Source organism: Thrips palmi, unplaced genomic scaffold, assembly GCF_012932325.1.
Source record: "Thrips palmi isolate BJ-2018 unplaced genomic scaffold, TpBJ-2018v1 HiC_scaffold_8, whole genome shotgun sequence".
Classification (NCBI taxonomy): Eukaryota; Metazoa; Arthropoda; class Insecta; order Thysanoptera; family Thripidae; genus Thrips; species Thrips palmi.
Window position 1 is genome coordinate 10,869,798 of NW_023144635.1, and position 13,392 is coordinate 10,883,189.

General features: G+C 55.3%; 1 long non-coding RNA gene across 1 annotated transcript; it reads right to left on the reverse strand.

The window, feature by feature from the left end:
- Positions 1-12,211: 12,211 nt before the first annotated feature.
- On the reverse strand, positions 12,212-13,355 carry LOC117653389. Its single transcript, XR_004588218.1, has 3 exons — positions 13,012-13,355; positions 12,779-12,902; positions 12,212-12,610 (listed from the first exon to the last, which is right to left on the reverse strand). It is a non-coding gene; the product is annotated as an uncharacterized LOC117653389 (long non-coding RNA).
- Positions 13,356-13,392: the final 37 nt, after the last annotated feature.

A 13,392-nucleotide genomic window follows, 5' to 3' on the forward strand; every position in this document is an offset into this window, starting at 1 on the left:
ACGGCCTGTGGGGCCGCGGAGATGACACCGCCGCCGTTTCCACACACGCGGGCATGACGAAACCGGACGACCGTTTGTCGTCAGATTCACACGCTCGCGATGCGTTTGGGGCCGCCGATTAAATCAAATCTTGTTTGTGGACGTTGCGGCCAAGTTATTCCAGAGGTGCGCCAGGTGCGCCGCGCACCGCGGTTGCAGTGGCGCGTCGGGTCAAGCGCCACTCCTGGCTACTCCGGTGGGCGCGCAGCGAGGCGAGGGCGGCGGGATGGCGACAGGCGCGGTGGGGTGAGGCGATGGCCTCCCTCTGCTCCCTGAACGCCCTGAAGGTGGAGTAAGCACTTTGCTCCCGTCGGTAGGCAACTTCTGCGACATCCCCTCCCCCGAACCCGTCTCTGGATCCACCCTGCGCTGCGCTGCGCTGCGTCGGCTCACCCTTGGAGATGGCCCAGGCGGCGTCGCTGTCGCCGCGGCCGTCCTCGGCCAGCACCAGCACCCGGCGCTGCGCGCACATGTCGGGGGCCGCGGCGGCCAGGCGCAGCAGCTCCGTGGACACCTCCTTGGAGACGGCGTCCTCGCCGTGCACCAGCAGGAAGGACGGCCAGCGCAGCCGGCGCAGCAGCAGCAGGATGCCCTGCGGAGACAGAGAGGTGAGCTGCTGCAGACGCCGTCCTGGCCCTTTCCAGTGGGCCGTCCAGGGCGCACAGTGGGCCAGAAGGCCGGTGGAGGCGACCAAAAAACTCTAGACGCGCTTTGAGCTCCAGAGTCGCTAGCATGGCTCGAACCGAACGTGTGACCCACCAATGGATTGCTCTCCGAAAGAGGAATCGATTGGTGGGGTCACACACTCGGTTCGGTGCCTATTTAGCGACTCTGGAGCTCAAAACGCGTCTAGAGTTTTGGCCGCCTCCACCGGTCTTCTGGCCCACTGTGAGGCGTCCACCAACGCCAACATAAAAGGAGGTTCGTGGTTGGCGGAAATCACGCAGAATCACAACGGCGGCAGGCGTCGCCGCGAGTGGAGTGGCACTTGAGCACGTCACCAAGCGATCAATCGACGTGCCCAGTGCCCGGATCGAAAGGCCAAAGAGAATGGCGGGCAGGGCCGCGGCACCGGGGCAGGGTCAGCGGAAAAATGGAGAGGACCTCGTTATTGGCGGGCAGCCGGACTCTCTCTTTCGCACTCACAGGGGTGCGCACCGAGTGGGTGCGAGAGAGACAGACCGACGGGACGGAACCGCCTGGTGCGCGGAGGGGAACGCGATCCTGGCGACCAATAACTGCAAGGCCGGCGAAGGCGGTAAAGTCACAGCCATTGTGTCCACAGCCATTCCGCCGGTTCAGCGGGGATTACTACAACACTGCAACTCGTCACAATGCCGGCGCCACCATCAATATTCGCAACATTTTTTACGGCTTACACAGTACAGTGACGCGCGTTTTGCTTCATTTGAGTTCTTTTTACGCCGCGACAGGTGTGCCCGAAGGCCGGAGGTGGCCGCTGCCGTTTCTCTGACCTGTGCCCTCTCCTCCGGGTTCATCTTGGCGACGTGCAGCACGCCGCCGTCGGCCGCCACGGAGACACCGCCGCCGCGCTGGCCCCAGGGCACGATGTGCACCGCCTCGAACACCCCCGTCACCTTGAGCGCCGCCTCCAGGCTCTCGGGGTCCTCCGGGCCGATCAGACCTGCGCGAGGAACACGGCCACTACGTGTAGTGTAGTGGCGCCCCCCGTCCGGCCGCGGGCCGCGCCGTGATCCCATTCGTCAAACAAAGAGGAGTGGCAACGCTATACTGACCGAGGAACAGCGGCGGGTGCAGGCACGTCTGGTCCGAGGCCACCAGGGCGCGCATGGCCGCCTTCACGGCCTCGTCGGGCTGCGAGCACGTGTCCAGGATGCGGACGCCTGCAGCATGCACAACCATCAGCCCGCATCAGCCGAACCGACGACGACTAAATTAATCAAAATTCAAACAGACAAGCGGCTTTGGCAGGGGAAGGTTGGGCATCACTCGTAACTTGAGAGAGAGGCTGGCATGTCAGTCGGCTCAATACCACCCCTTCCCCCACCCCCACCCCCGGAGAGGCAAGGCTGCGTTATCCCGCGGCTAATTTCTGGCTTGTGCGGGGAGGGCCGCCGTGCCGCGTGCCGCCGTGCCGCCGTGCCGCCGTGCTGCCTCGTGCCGGGCTTGTTCTCGAAGCGGAAGCGGCGCGGAGTGCCTCCGTTGTTCCGCAGCCTGTTGTTGCTCCACGGCGGCCAGCAGCGCAGCAGCGGAGCACGCCCGGCTAGCGCTGGTACGCCCCCCGCCGTGCCGCGCCGTGCCGTGCCGTCCGTGCGTTTTGCGTCGCATTGACGAACGCCTTGTCTTGCCCAGTGAAGCGGAGCAGGTGGACAGAGGGACGCCCTTGGGAAGGCAGCGGGCGGCAGGCCGCTCCCGAATAACGTTGCTGCTTTCGTCGCTCCGTCTGTCCCTCTCGCTCTCGTGGGGCGTCCTGTAGGGGTGCGAGAGAGACAGCGGCGAAAGGCCTGTTCGGCAGCAGCCTGCATGCAGCCCGAGTGCCGTCGAGCAGCAGGACCAGGATGAGCGGGCAGAGGGGAGGGCTGGTGCAGACTGATTCCGAGAGTCGTTTTCGTCGCTCTGTTTCTCTCGCTCTCATGGGGCGTCCCCTAACGGAGCGAGTGAGACAGAGCGACGAAAACGACTCTCGGAATCAGTCTGCCGGCTGCTGCGTCACTGACTGATGGAGATGCCCTCGCGGCGCAGGTCCCGGTTGACGCGGTCCAGGGCGGAGCGCAGCGCGGCCTCCATCTGCGCGCCCCGCACCGACACGGCGCTGCAGCCCGGGCCCTTGTGCATGGGCAGCAGCGCGCCCAGCAGCGCCTCGCCGTCGCGGCTCTGGCCGCACGTCGTGGAGCCCCTGGCCGCGGCCGCCGCCACGCCGCACCCCGCCAGCAGCAGCACCAGCATCCTGCAACAGGAACAGCCCCGCGTCCAGCACGTCTACCACGTCTACAAGTCCAGCAGTACAGCACGTCCAGGCAGTCTAGCTCGTCTACCTCGTCTCGAACGTCTAGCACGTCTAGCACATCTAGAACGTCTAGCGCGTCTAGAACGTGTAGCACGTCGAGCAAGTCCAGCATGACTAGCACGTCTTGCACGTCTAGCACGACGTCTAGAACGTCCAGCACGTCTAGAACGTCCAGCACGTCTAGAACGTCCAGCACGTCTAGAACGTCCAGCACGTCTAGAACGTCCAGCACGTCTAGAACGTCCAGCACGTCTAGAACGTCCAGCACGTCTAGAAAGTCCAGCTCGTCTAGAACGTCCAGCACGTCTAGTACGTCTCGAACTTCTAGAACGTCTAGTACGTCTTGAACTTCTAGAACTTCAAGCACGTCTAGTGCGTCTAGCCCGTCCCCGTCAAGGCCGCGGCCGGTGGCGATCTACTTCCGGTTTAGCGTCAAGGACGCCCTGGGCGTCGTGCGCAGTCACAGGGGTTTTGCCTGTGCACCAGTAGACTTTCTTTCCCGTGAGCCGCATCCAGCCTTAAACGAATATCTAGGGTCAGGGCGGGGAAGAACTGGGCAGGGGAAGAACTGGACACCCCATATTTTACTTCAAATACCGGAGGCACAGGAATAACAACTATCAAAAGTTGTTCCGTGGCCTCAGCGGTTCATTACACGACAGTTGTCAGGCCAGTACATACGGCATTTGAAGTAAAATGTGGGGTGTTCAGTTCTTCCCCTGTCCAGTTTTTCCCCGCCCTGACCCTATATTGCAACGAGCAAAACGAGCACGCGCCAACGGTACCAACAAATGAGCCTCCCACAACACAACATCAGGGTCACTGTATTCGGCTCGCAGGGGTGTGTGGGCCCTGTGGGGGCGGAGCGCCCCAGCGAGCGTAGCAAGTCGCCCCTGCTCGCGTGCGCTGGTTTACATTTGAGCCGACCACGCCGCGGGCTGCCCGGGGGCTGCCCGGGCCGAGGCCCCCGTCACGTGTCTCTGCCGTATTAATGTCATCGGTTACAAGTCCAAAGGCTTCACGCAGGACAGGACGTGTGTGAGTGTGGATGTGTGAGTGTGCCCCACCTTGTGGGACCCCCAAAGGGTTGCGGCCTGGCCCGGGCCGGTCCCATCCCATTATCCCATGTGACAACACGGTGCCAACTGTAAGCCTGTGGTTTCACGAGTCGACCCCTCCGCCTACTCCCTAATCTTCGACTGCCCCACAAAAAAGTCCAGACATCAACGAACATCCCATTTCATTTTTGTGTGGCGGGGCGGGGCACTTTCGCGGTAATGCGGCGGCAATGCTGGAAAATCCCCCCGCATTCCTGAGCCGCGGCCACGCCTCGCAACAAATGACAGATTTGCCAATAAATTGGCGCATGATGACGGGCAGACGCAGCGCGTATCGTTGACTATGGAACGACTTTTCTTATGTCACGCCACATTGCCCCCCTCCACTCTCCCGTCCCTCTCTCCCAGGCTTTGGACGCGTCTGGGCCCGGTTTCCGATTCCGCCAGCGCGCTGGCACGCTGGAGCGACGGCGGTGGACGTGGGACATCTATCTATCGGCGTGTTTACCGTGCAGTGGCGGACGCCTCGCGCCTTGCCGCCCAAGGCCGCCGGTCTGCTCCGCGGCCTCCAGCGAGGCGGCCAGCATCGCCTTCCCGTCAGCCGGCGGTCGAACAGTCTGTAGACAGACTCCGAGAGTGTTTTTCGTCGCACTGTCTCTCTCGCACCTATACAGAGTGCCCCATGAGTGCGAGAGAGACAGAGCGACGAAAACGACTCTCGGAATCAGTCTGCTGGAAGTCTAGCCAAAGTGACCAGGCCAGCGGCCTGGACCAGCCGACCGGAATGTAGCTCAAACTATGGCAGGGTTAAAGTAGTTGGGCGGCGCTGCTTCGCGAGGGAACCGCCCCGTCCACCCCGCCAGCCCCACCCGTCCACGGAGTCTGATGAGTTTGCATACTTGTCGTCTACTCGGCGGAACTGCCGCCGGGCTCGGCCGGGGTGGCGGCGCTGGGCGCTGGGGCGCGCGGGAAGCCTTGAACTGAAAGTTACGACACGGATCGACCAACACGGAGGGGCTCTTCTTTGACTCCCACCTGAACAGGAGGCGGCAGGCCGGCGCGCCACAGTCCACGTGGAGGACGTTCATCGCGGCGCTCTTCGCGGCGTTCTTCGCGGCGCCACGGAGGTTCACTAGGGCAGGGCGTCGGTGCACATCGCGGCGGGCAGGATGTCCGGTGCCTGGGCCACAGGTGGCTTCTCACCGAGGACAAGCACCCCGCGGGGTGCGACCGCCCCGACCATCCCACTGCACTGCTGGCACCATCACGACGCACTTCACCTCCTGCACGACGAGACACTCCGTGCTACTGCACTGCAAGGGCTCCGTGACGGCCCATCGGCGTCGCCCACTTTCTGCTGGCGGAGGCCACGTGGGCCGAGTCCCTGACGGGCTGGCGCGCTGACGGCGTGCTCGCGGGCGGCCGCGGTCCGGCTTGCACCTTGACTGTCTTTGCGGGGGCTGGTCCTCCCCGCCGTGGCCGCGGCCGCCACCGCCCCCAGCCCCTGTTCCACCTGCATGGCTTCGCCCGCGGCCCCGCCCCGCCCCGCCCACTAATCCCATTCCGAGCGCCAAGGAGCAGACCATCACGCCGTTCTACTCCGCTCGCACCGAGACACAGCGACGCGCAGCGAGGCGCAGCGAGGCGGTCACGATGACGATCCTCTCCGGGGCGCGCGTCGGCACGAGCCAACGCGTTCGGGGTGGTCGGCGTTTTCCGCCACGGACGACGTAACGATGGCCCCGCCAACGCCACATCCACGACGAAGCAGGCCAGCAGACATTCCGAGAGTCGCTTTCGTCGGTCTGTCTCTCTCGCACTCATGAGGCATCCCCTTGAGGTGCGAGAAGGATAGATGGACGGAAACGACTCTCGGAATCCGTCTGCAGGGCAGGGCAGGCCACCACGCCCCGCGGACGAGGCGCGCGTCAGGCCGCCGCCTCGAACCGTGCGCGTATCCAACGCATTCACGGCGTTCAAAGAGCAGCCTGACTACTTAATGACCCCCCACCCCCTCCATGCCCTCCGCCGCCACCACGGTGTTCAGGGTGAGCGCCGCGAAGCGCAGTAAGTGCACTCTCCGCTCCGAAGCCCCGTACCGCGCCAGCCAGAAGGTTGCTCGGTTCTTGGTCGCCACCCTCCCCCTCCCACTCCCTCTCCGCTACCGTACACCCACCCAGCGACGCACCCCCGCGCAGCCTCTGTGCCGTGGTCAAGACGTACCGGCCGAAGCGGCCCTGGGTGGCCGTTCGCACAGATCTTAGTTCCGCATACCACGTCCCCCACGTAAACGAACCTAACCTTGCAAAAGCTAACCTAACTTTACCTCAGCTATCCTTGCTAACCTAAGGAATGTGTTCGCCGATTTGCTTGTTTCAGCTTTTGGCCGCGCCGGCGGTTTAGGCCGTTCGAGGAACACGGGGCTGTCATTACAGTGGGGTGGCCTTCGACTCGCGGCCGCCACTGCCCGCCACTGCCTGCCACTGCCAGCGCTGTCCACAGCGGGATCAAAGAGTGACGATTTACGTGCCAAAAGGAAAACGACAACAACCGAAATCGGACGCGCTCTTTGATTGGTTGGATTCGTTGCTTTCCCTGGAGGCTGCTCCGCTCGTTGGGCAGGGACGCGACGCCAGACTGGCTACGCAGGTCAGCATGGTGCAGCATTCCTTCTTCCCAAGAGCATTAAGAGCATCTCTTGTTCCCAAGAGCTCAAAGAGCTCAAAGAGCATTTCTTCCGCCCAAGAGCATTCCTTCAGTCGAAGAGCATTTCTTCTTCCCTAGAGCATGCCCTTCTTTCAAAGTGCATTTCCTCTTTGCAAGAGCATTTCTTCTTTGCAAGAGCATGTCTTCTTTGCAAGAGTGTCTCTTCTTTGCAAGAGCATCTCTTCTGTGCAAGAGCATTTCTTCTTTGCAAGAGCATCTCTTCTTTGCAAGAGCATCTCTTCTTTGCAAGAGCATCTCTTCTTTGCAAGAGCATCTCTTCTTTGCAAGAGCATCTCTTCTTTGCAAGAGCATCTCTTCTTTGCAAGAGCATCTCTTCTTTGCAAGAGCATCTCTTCTTTGCAAGAGCATCTCTTCTTTGCAAGAGCATTTCTTCTGCCCAAGAGCATTCCTCCTCCCACGACCGTGTATTCTGCCTGAGATCATTTCCTGCAAGTGGTTCCCAGGACACCCCTTTCGCTGCGCAGAGAGTCGGCGAAGGCCACGCTGCCGCGCTGTTGCTGGCGGTCGAATGCGCCGTTGCGCCCTGGCCTGTCCTGCCCCCGGCCCGGGGTGTGACCTGTAACGCCAGGATTATCCCAGGCGTGCCGGGCAGCCCAACCACATGGTGCCCCATGGCGGCTCATAGCTGCCCCTGGCCCGCGCCGATAGTATTGTGATCAAGGTCAAGGCCGCTCGCCGTGGACGCCGTGCCGGGGCTGGGTGCTCTCAAAGCCGGTCGGCGCGGTGGCGCTCTGCAGACCGATTCCGAGAGAGGTTTCCCTCGCCCTGTCTCTCTCGCACTCATAGGGCACCCCGTACAGGTGCGACGAAGAAGACAGAGCGACGAAAACGACTCTCGGAATCAGTCTGCTGGTGCTCTGGCGCTCAGCCCCCCGAGGGCGCGGCGGCGTGGCTATCCCCTGGCCGCCGTCATCCCAGGGCCATGGCCTGGGCCGCAGCCCGCGGCATTGCAAGCACGCGTCCGAAAAGCACACAGACGCGGCGGGCGTGTTGTTGTACCAAAGGGCTCGATTCGGAATCAGTTTAGAACAGCGAAATTCGCTCATTCCACGCGCTCCTTGCAACCGTTTCCGTATTGACCCGAACGGAAGCTCCACCGTTGCGAAAAACCGATCCTTTTCGTGATAAACTTCAACTGCCTTGAGGTTTGCAGTCGGTTTCGCCCCCTGCAGAAAGAGAGGCGGCCGTTCTGACTCATCCTCCACGCAGAATGACTCTTGGGCGTCGGGTTTAGCCCAGACTGCGCAATAAAACATGAGAGGGGGAGGGGGGACGTCCGGGGCACCGCAGCGGCCTGCACAATTAGGCCAACTAGCGGACAATCGGGACTCTTGATCACTTCCTTATTAACCGTGGCCCACTGTCACCCACCTCTTGTTTCATTCGACGGCTTGGGAGGGAGAAGGGGTGGGGGAAGAAGAGGGGGAGGTGGCATCGCGGCGGGGGTGGGGGAATCAGCCGCTCGCTTGTAAGGTATCCCGTACAGTGTGATACCGAAACTGTGTACCACGGCAGTCGGCAGTGGCAAGTTTGAGTGGGTGAGTGAGTGGCGACAAAGTTTGCCGCGTTGTGTGGGGTTCAGAGATTAGAAGGGTGGAGTCGCGAACCCGTTACGAGACCACACGTGCACGGTGCACGGGTTGCCGGAAGAAAAACTTGTTTCCGTGGTTTGACTCGAACAATGACTCGAAAGGCAGAAAAAAAATCGAACAAACTCTAACTTTGCCTCAAATATCATTTGCTCTTATTTGAGCAGGTATAGAAAAAACTCTGGCATCAAAAATATTCTGTGGCACACCAAAAATATGCATGTGACACATCAAAAATACTGTAGGATATACTAAAAAATACTACTATGTGGGACATCAAAAATCCTAAAGCATATGTAGTGATCTTGTATTAAATGAGGACGCATGTAAATCAGGTTGGATGCTCTCTTGTATTATTCAGGCTTCATACATACAGGTTTAGACAGGTTAACAAAAGACACCGCCCTCTCACATCGAGCTCTCGCGATCCTTACATGCTACTAACTTCGATACACTGCATCTCACCTTCCCTCCATACAATAATTACGAACACAAGAAATACTGGAAGTTATTTGTAACAACTTACATATAGACACTGGTTGGAAATACCCCCTAAACTGCCATGGCAAAACATTGCATAATTACACATATAGGAACCTAATGGCACTTGAACTTACAGACTACACAACTAGAATTGACAAACTCAGACAACAAATTAAACTCATAAATTAACAAACAAAAACATAAAGAAAAAAACAACAAAAGAGAAAAAATACAATCACAATCCAGTGACTAAGAGCACATCGGATCAATTCCTTATCTTTGGGCTCATTTCTACATTTCAAAGTCTTTGAACCATGCCGGCTTCGAACGCTCCCTCTTGGGTCTTGCTCTTGGCGAGTCTGGTTCAGGCCTTGTTGCTTTGTGCTGCGTCTCTGTTTGACAACGAGTTACTGGCTTACCTTCTGATGGCTGGCTGGGCGTCTTCTGTCCTTCCTGGATTATTTATAATTGCACAAGTTGTGCACTGAAGTAAGAGTAAAGTGTTTGCACAACCTGTGCAAATAACTTTTGTACATCTTTCTGCACAACTTGTGTACAACTTTGAATAGAAACTATTTGCACAGCAACATACTTATTCCCACCAATTGTACATGAAACAAAACTTGGCACTTCAATGTCCTTATTTTGCCCAAGCCGTATCAAATTTCCAATCTATGGGTAAAACAGTATACGTTTTCTTCCTGATTGAGGAAGGGAAAGGTTTTTCTTAACCATTTTAACATAACAACGCCAACCTGTCGGCTGCTTGTGCAAACACTGGCACTTGGACAAATTGCACAAATTGTGAAATGTTCGATACGGCAGCTATTTGCACAGAGCAAATCACGTTAGTTGCCGCCTTTTCTGCCCTACAGCTGTTTGGACCCTTGTAAGGACCATTTCGCCGGTTCCTCTTGGAGAATTTGTGTCAGTAGCGGGTTTTCTTGTGGTTATACAATTGAACAAAAAAGAATATCAAAAAAAAAAGAGCAAAAAAAACAGGCCCTTGCCATGACTAGAACCACAGACGTGGCGTATCAGACACAGCTCACCATCCCACCCAGCCACCAGTGCTGATGGTTAGTCCTGTGGTACTGACCAATGACTTGATGGCTGGACGACTGTGCAAATAGTGTTTGTTCTTTGGGTTGCACAAATTGTGCAAAAGCTTGTGGCAAGGATATTTGCACAATTTTATTAAATACAAATTGTGCAAATAGCGTGTGTTGGGGAAATTGCACAAATTGTGCAAATACTCTAACACTACCTATTTGCACTATGCTTGTGCAAATATCCACAATGGTCCTTCCTGATCCTGGTGTTTGTCGGACTGGGCTCCATATTCCGCCACTCGCCACTCCCTCTTGTTGTTCTTCCCTATTTGCTTGGACTGGTTCTTTCAGGACCTTGACCTTGACCGCTGAACTATTCCTGGTATAGATCCCTCCAGTCTCTAGGTTTTGGAATGTGGCCTCGGAACCTTCTCTTTGTATCACTTTCATCGGTGTCGGGTTGAATGGAGTTGACAGCTTATTCTGCTTTGCCTGCCTGACCAACACTGTATCCCCAACTTTCACACTAGATTTGGTGGCATTCTTCCTTCGGTCAGCGTATTACTTCCCTTGCGCCTTCTTGTATCTATCCTTCTCTCAAACACCACCGTCTTCCTGAAAACTTCCCCTCAACTCGGGTAAGTTGGTCCAAATATCCCTGTTTCCGAAGAACAGCTTCGCTGGGGGCTGACCCGTTGTGGAGTGAGGATTTGTTCTATACTCTGCCAGGTAGGTCATCAACTCCATCTTCCAGTCTTCTCAATTTGTGCTAGCTTCAGTCTTTTCAGAATTGACTTGTTACACCTCTCGACTTCCCCATTAGCTTGCTGCCACAGTGGCGTTGAGTACTCATCAGCTGTGCCCTGCTCTCTCAAGAACTGATTGAACACAGGCTCGTCCTAGAATCCCTTCGTTTGACAACAGCAGTTTAGGTAGGCCATACCTTGGAAGTGCTTCCCTTTGTGCAAACACTTTTGAGTCCAGTTGAAAACATCCGTCAGCCTTGACTACATTTCTTACACACCCCTCATCACTGTCATCCTCGCTAGCAGATTCCTCTTTCTTTGCTACATTTGTCAATTTCTTGACCTCCTTCTTATTTTTCTTGAAAGATTGTTTTACTGCTTTTGATGCTATGCAGAAGCTTTGTGTAATAGTCCTTACCGAGGACAGGTATTACAAACTTTACCCTTGACTGGACAATTGTCACTCTTGACGAAATGGCCTGTCTTACCACACAGCCAAAACACTTCCTGTCTGCAATTTGGATGACCCTTTAGATTTGTCAAATTTGCTGAGTGCATTTATTTTCGGTGTGTTGGACGCTGCCATTGATTGCTGTCTGGCTCTTTCAAACATTTCAGCTTTGAACGTCACTCAATGTCAGGTCCTTTCCTTTAGCCAGCAGGTCTTCAACTGATTTAGCTTGAAGTTCTGGCCATGGGCATGTATTAATATACTGATCCCTTATTTCTCTATCCATTCTTGCATCGAAGTGACACAACTTGGCTTGTTGACGTAATCTTTGGATGTATGCCTCTGCTAATTCTGCTGACAACGGCTGCATTTTCTATAACAAGTATTTTTCAAAATGCTTATTATGTTTCGGCAAAAATCTTTCATTCAGCAACCTCTTAACCTTTTTCCAAACATCCTCTGCTTGTGGAGCCGCCACCTGAGGCCCAGGTGGCACCAACGCTGCCGCTGCTATGCCTCAGCCCGTGCTGCGCTCCTCGCGAACTCCTCTATGAACGTCGCTGCCCGCTTGTCTCAGAGGTCCAGCTCGCTTCCTTGCATCACAAAGTCGCATTGCCGCAGCCAGCGCATCCAGCGTTGCCCGATGCTACTCGGGTTCTTGTATAGGCTTGTAAATGCTTGAATGTAGACGTCGTCCATGGTTATTCAGATATCTCCACTTATTAGACTGGGTTCACCTCCTCGTCACCAATTGTAGTGATCTTGTATTAAATGAGGGCGCATGTAAATCCGGTTGGATGTTCTCGTGCTTAATCCAGGCTTCATACACCCAATGAGAACAAGGTGGTCGATTCGACGTCGATTCGATGTAGAAAGGGGGATCGAAGGGGAGGTCGAAATTTCCGTCGAATCGACGTCCCTGTGACTAAAATATCGACGCCCCGGCGACGTCGATCAGGGGTCGATGCGTCGAAATAACGTCGAAATGCGGTCTATGCTACTGTATATTGCTATATTTTTCAATTTAGAAGCCCTGTGGCTTCCGTAAAGGGTCGGGGGAAGTACAAGCATATAAAATTCAAGACATAAATTATATTTTTATTTCAAGATCAATGAGCTTTCACATATTAGCATTCTGCACCAAAAACTTAGGAAGCCAAAAGGTTTATTACGACACAACAAACTGCAGTCTCCTTGTTGGCACAGATAACAACGCTTTTAAGTTGTTTAACTATTTAAAGTAAAGAACAGTTCAATTTTACTTACATAGAACAAGAGAATTTATATGCCAATAAGGCTGACTTTCCAGACAGAAATTATCACGTCACGATGCAAAATGTCACGTAAACAGTACCTTAAAAAAACCTGTAATGAACACATTGGCCACTTAACGCTGGGTGCACTTCCATTCTTGCCTGGGAGCGTCGTACGAAGTCCTCAGCAAATGTTTTCCTCGATAATGCAAGATGAGCCCAACTGTTGGAATAGATTGAAATGAAAAAGCCGTTATCACACCAGTTGAAGTAAATTTTCTAACAAAAATTTGACACAATGTTCCATGTTTTTTACGGAACAGGAGAGGTTCTCCTGTAAATTGTTATCAACAACTTCAAAAATTTTCGTTATTTGTAAGGAAATTCTCACCTTTTAGTTCTTTCACTTGAAGTTAAACCCGGCCAACTGTTACCGAAATATAATTTTTGACTGCCTTCTGGTAACTTACGGCCGAATCTCCACCATCTTCGTGATGCAAAACATAAGATTCACCCTGTCAACAGAATTAATACTCTGTGTACATGTTAACATAACCTAAAAAGAAACTTAGTTTGACCGCACATCGGGCCCTTGACAGAATACGGTCAGTCCCGAATACTTACAAAACGTTAACAGCTCTTAAAAAAGGGGTTCTTGTTTTCAAATTCTCCTGAAACGATTCATCCAGCGCAGCACCAGCAAATTTGTTCGGCCTCTTTCTGGTAGTATTTGATTACGATCGCTTATAGGGCCCAGAAGACAGTAGCCCCCACCACCTTACCGCACCAACCCGCAACCACCCGCGCAGCGAGTTAGACTTGCCCAGCACCAGGCATAGCGCGGACCCGTCCCCCTCTATCCCCCTCCCTACCCTCCACCACCCGCGCCGTCCCTACGCCGAATGTTTAGCTCGCTGCGGGGGGGTGAGGAAAGCAAGGCAGGAAGGGTGGGGTACGCTTGGGATGGTGGTGGGGGCTACTGTCTTCTGGGCCCTATCATACACA